Below are 6,094 nucleotides of genomic sequence, written 5' to 3'. Positions count from 1 at the left end.
CTGCCTCAGCCTCCTGAGTAGCTGGGATTACAGGCACACACCACCATGCCCAGCTAATTTTTTGTATTTTTAGTAGAGACGGGGTTTCACCATGTTGACCAGGAAGGTCTCGATCTCTTGATCCACCCGCCTCGGCCTCCCAAAGTGCTGGGATTACAGGCTTGAGCCACCGCGCCTGGCCCTAATTTTTGTATTTTTTAGTAGAGACAGAGTTTCACCATGTTGGTCAGGCTGGTCTTGAACTCCTGACCTTAGGTGATCCACCTGCCTCAGCCTCCCAACGTGCTGGGATTACAGGTGTGAGCCACCGCACTCAGCCCCATAGTCCCCCAATTTTCTAACAAGAATTTTGAATTCTGTAACGTCCTGTCTATAAACAAGTCTGTCTTTTTAAATGGCTCTCCTACAGGGTGTGATAATTATGTATTCTATAAAGTCGAGATTTGGGGAGAGATATATAATTCACATTAACACGATAATGTAAATGCCCTATGGAAAACATAATACTTGGACTATATTTGAAAGGGGAATCTGGGGTCATGCATATTGAAGTTTAACTAGACCCCTCCAGATTTTTGGTTTTGATCCTACGCATTTAGAGACTAGTTTGGGATTTTAGACAGTTGGTGCTGACAGTGTGAAATTCCCATTGCCTGCAGTTAAATGGAAGCTTCGGTTTCTCATGTGAACAGGCAGTGAAGCCAGGATTAAACTTTTAAGTCCTCATTTCAGAAATAGTTTCCCTCCACCCCCGAGCACTGCCACACATGGTCTCCCCACCTGGTTTCAGCTAGTGCATGAGTTTTCTCTTGTTTTTTACCGCTGGGCAAACCTTGCTGGAACAACAACCAACTTCTTAATGATTTGCACATTTGGAGGGCTTAACATCTTTGCAAATGAAAAATCCACTGTGCAATAACAAGCTCAAAGGAACCCGGAGCCTTTTTTAGAAGAAATCATGCTGAATTACACTGTGGCTTCCTGCAATAATGTTTCTTTGATCAGGATGGAAAGGAAAATACTGAGTTTAGTAGAAAACAATGTTAAATGTATTTGTAATGATACAATTGTTTATAAATGTTTTACTATTAGGTTGAACCATAAGAAATTGCCAGTATAGGATTTCATCTGCAAATGACCATTTCACCTGGTTTAACCTAAATTCTGAATTTTATACTCCAAGCTCTTAATGGCAGTTTTCTATGTGTGAAATGATGGAACTTTCTGTTTGCCAGAATGATCTACACTTCTCTAATAGTTTATGTCATATTGTTAGCCAAACCCTGATTAAAACACAAATCTCAAACTATTGAGTTTGTAACTGCCTGGTGTTTAAAATACACTGTGGTGAACTTACAGTTAAATTAGCTCATTTATGTTCACACATTTTCTCATTTAGCACCAGAAACTTTCTTATAGCTCTTTTGCATGTATTCAGGAGTAAAAAGTATTGCATGGGGAGGGGAAATTCCCAAATGAGAAATACTTTTTACATAAAACTGAGACAGTAACTGCAGGTAATAGCTCCCTTTGAGGAGCCACTTGAAAGGCAGGAAAGGCTGCCTTTTATTTTTTTGAGAGTATCGCTCTGTCACTGAAGTGCAGTGGCACGATCTCAGCCCACTGCAACCTCCACCTCCCGGGTTCAAGCGATTCTCCTGCTTCAATCTCCTGAGTAGCTGGGATTACAGGGGCATGCCACCACACCCAGCTAATTTTGTATTTTTAATAGAGACTAAGTTTCACCATGTTGGTCAGGCTGGTCTCGAACTCCTGACCTCTTGATCTGCCCACCTCAGCCTCCCAAAGTGCTGGGATTACAGGCATGAGCCACCGCACCTGGCCAAAAGGCTGCCTTAAACTCCTTGACTTTAAGGGGCAGCAAGGACCCTAGCCAGCCACCTCCACACCCCTCCAGCACTTGGTCCCAGGTTCCCTAAGATCTAAGGTCACCATGGTTCTGCTTAAATAAATACCTGTAGTCTTGGGGAGCTCATCATCTCTTAAGACAGCTCATTCCTTCTTTAGTTCACTAAAGGTGTTTACTCTCACCTAGCTAAAAATTGTCTTCCTATAATTTCAGCCTCCCTCTTATTCACCTTGAAGTCAATTACAGTACATGTCGTCATCTTCCAAGTAAAAGATCTTCAAATATTTTAAGACATGTGCCCCTTGAGATCCTTTCAGAAGACAATTTCCATTCTCTTTTTTAAAATGTTTAATTTTTTTAATGTACAGAAAAATGTGGAACATAGTTTCCATTCTCCTTGTCGTCTCTCCTCCAATGTGTCTCTCCTGGGGTAGAAGGACTACCTCTTTTCAACACTGTTTTCTCTATAATCTGCTAAAGTCATGTCTCCTCCCCAGTGTATTGCACTTGAGATACAACATCTCTAGATCATGGAAACCACTTGCCTAAAATACAGGGATGGTCCTATAATGATCTCAAGGTCCTGAACAGCACAGAAGTTTTATAACTGTACAACGGATCCAAACTCCATGAAATAAGTGTTGATGAATGTTTTCAGATGTAGCACAACAGAGAGCACACGGATTCAATTCACTGACCTAGTAGTTCTCAGACTTGGTCATTTGCATGCCCATCACAATTTCTACCATTTCTTGGTACGACTTGTGCTATTATTACTTACCAGCTTTCTTTGAATCAGCTTCTTCCACTTGAATGATTTGTTTTAAACGGAAACTGTATATCAGCATAATGTTAAAACCATTGTCTTTTATCATAAAAAGAAAATAATCTTTTAGTAGTTCTAAATCTTTTAGTAGCTCACGAATCTTTTAGTAATTCGTTCTGTTTAGACTTCAATACGTACTATTTTGAAGAGCATTATTTAAGGCCAACTGTGGTGATTCATATCTGTAATCTCAGCACTTTGGGAGACCGAGGCAGGAGGATCACTTGTGGTCAGAAGTTCAAGACCAGCCTGGGCAACATAGCAAGACCCTGTCTCTATTTTTAAAAAATTATTTAAAAAATAGAGACAGGGTCTTGCTATGTTGCCAAAGATCCCACATGGTGGTCTGGATAACACTCTTGGGAGAAGACAGCACTAATGGGAAGGTCTCTCTCCTGATACCTGAAGTTGCAGGAAGTTTGTCTGTTTAGAAACTATCCCTGAATCAACAGTGGCTTATAACTCAGGGCAAATTAGGGAAAGTTAATTCCATGATCACCTAATAATAATAAAAGCCAACATTTGTTGAGCACTTACTATATGCTCATATGTTTTTTATACTTTGTATTTTCTAATCCTGGAAGTTAATATTAGAGTAGATCACTTTATCAATGAAATCTATATTTATCATCTTGGGCCTGAGTTGATCCATCAACTCTTACAAACCATTTTTACTGGAGAGAGGAAAATTAGCCTCAGGCTGTTGTACAACATCTTAAATGACATCAAGATTGAACATCTGTGCTAAGGATTTCATCACTGTGGATCAATAATTCAAAAGACTCAAGACAAAAGGATCCATTTAGAGATCAATGTTCTTGCAAAGGGAGATGTATGTGTAAAAACTATTCCCTTTTGAATCCCTCTCTCCTTCCCTCGAAGCTCTCCATAACACCAAAATGAAAAAGTACACACACACAAACACACAGACTTCAATAATTTGTAAGTCTACAATAATACAAAATATTGTGCTACATGGAGAACGACCCTGATGTCAGACGTACAGTATGTTATGTGTGCATTTTACCCCTGTGTGGTTTCCTGTCAATCTGTGAGCAGTGGGGAACCTTTTCAAAGACATCCCTGGTTGGGTGCCAAAAATTTCATGAAGTACCAAATCAGATGGATCTTATGCAGAATAACTCTCTGACCTTTAGCCACCTCTCCCTGATGTGTGCCGTGGATAGGTCTTCCTCCTCCTCAAAAAACATACCACGTATTCTGGGACAATAGCTTTAAAATACCCCTTTGAAGCCATCAAATGTCAATCACAGCATAGGTGGCTGTGGTTGTGGTTCTCAGGTGGGTGGTTCTCAGACTGAGCATCAGAACCTCCCAGGGAAGCTGTCTGAACCCCACCCAAGCCGACTGAATTAGAGGCCACCGAGGTAGAACCTCACACACTAGCACACCAAAGTTTGGAGAATCACCAATTTAGTTTAATCCCTTAATTTTACCAAAGGGGAAACTGAGGCCCCCAAAAAAGAGAAGTGAATGACTCATCTAAGATCCAACGGTCTCAGTGTCAGGGCTAGAATTGTTTTTTACAGCTTCTTCTGAGGAGAGCAGAGCCTCAGGATATTTTAAAAAACATGTTCAAGCCTAGTTGGACTGAACTTTGCCAAGAGTTGGACATTCTTCAGTATGTGACACTTTCTAATGTTATACTTTTTAATGAAAGATTATGAACATCATCTCTGTTTTAAAGATGGGGAACTGAGGTTTAAAAAAGATCACACAGTTAATTTATGGTGGAGACAGGAGTCCCACCTCGGTCTATCCGACTCCAATGCTGTGAGTGATAGGTACCCCATCTACGAGATGAAAACTCAAACTGACAGCCAAGTGACCTTTCCCACTTCTGCAACTCTTTAAAAGCACCGCACTTTTCTCATAACCTCTCCAGTTCTTAAAATGATTTGTTTAAGAGAGTGAAGGGCTTAGGAGCAAGTGGCTTCTCTTAATAGAACAGTAATAAAGGCTGGTATCCTAGTAGTCATTTTCCAGCTCTTTGTGCAGATGGAAACATTCACAATGATGACATTCCAAGATGTAAATACTAGCTCTGTAGGTTTTTGCGGGGGTTGTTTTGTTATGTTTGAGACCGTCTCGTTCTGTTGCCTAGGATGGAGTGCGGTGGCATGATCTCGGCCCACTGCAACCTCTGCCTCCTGGGTTGATTCTCCTACCTCAGCCTCCCAAGTAGCTGGGATTACAGGCACACGCCATCACACTCAGCTAACTTTTGTATTTTTGGTAGAGATGCAGTTTCACCAAGTTGGCCAGGCTGGTCTCCAACTCCTCACCTCAAGTGATCCTCCTGCCTTGGCCTCCCAAAGTGCTGGGATTACAGGCGTGAACCACCGTACCCAGCCTAGCTCTGTGTTTTTAAGTCATTCTGTGGGTGTTTTCAGCCAAGCACTCCTTACAAAACAGTATTCACAGCATGCCTAATAAACTGCAGTTATGACCCAAAGTATGTGGTTTAACAATAAAAGGTGGGCAAGTGAAAGAGCTGATAAATGATCCGACTGTGATGTTATCCATCCTAAACACTTTGCAACAGAGTTGAACACATCAACAGCAGTACACGTTATGCACCAAGGCTGGGGGCTGATGCATGTAGAGCCCCTGGGAACCCGTGCATGTCAGAAGGGCTCACTGCCTTGCTGCTGGCTTCGGCCAGGTAATGCCCAAAGTAGGGTCTGTGTGGGTCTCCTCTCTTACTAGAATCATAGCAAGATTATTTTTTCATTATCACCACCCACTTTGAAAGTAAATTTCATGTTTTCCCACTCGATTTCCCAAGGGAAGTGGTGAGGTCTATCAGCCAGGGGAAAATGGATAGTTGACAGACACACTTGAAAAAAATTGGATGGAATTTGGGCCCAAAATAGGGCACCTTGAAAATAGTGAAGGTTTTAAGCTGAACCGATTTCTGAACTTCCCTTGAAGCAGATCATAAGAACTTCAGGTGACAGGTGCCCTCTCTATTCTCAAGGGAAAAGAGCATTTCTATCTGTGAAGAGGAGAAACTGGGCGAACGGGCCTTGCCGAACTTCCCCCGCTTTCCTGCTCTCAGCTCATCCCCTCTGTCCTGTCATGTTCTTCCATGACTCCTCATCAAACCCAGCATTAAAACGCTCAGGTTTAAACATTTCTTTGAGTCTTTATTTCCTTACAAAAGCCCCTGGATCATGTAAAGCTTACATTAAATAAAAATGTAGGCCAGGCATGGTGGCTCATGCTTGTAATCCCAGCGCTTTGGGAGGCCGAGGCAGGTGGATTATGAGGTCAGGAGTTCGAGACCAGCCTGGCCAACATGGTAAAATTCCATCTCTACTAAAAATACAAAAAATCAGCCAGGCATGGTGGCAGGCGCCTGTAATCCCAGCTAC

This window comes from Cebus imitator, unplaced genomic scaffold (genome assembly GCF_001604975.1).
Source record: "Cebus imitator isolate Cc_AM_T3 unplaced genomic scaffold, Cebus_imitator-1.0 Scaffold228, whole genome shotgun sequence".
In the NCBI taxonomy this organism is placed as follows: Eukaryota; Metazoa; Chordata; class Mammalia; order Primates; family Cebidae; genus Cebus; species Cebus imitator.
The sequence above is the reverse complement of the archived record's forward strand: the minus strand, read 5'-3'. Positions refer to the sequence as shown.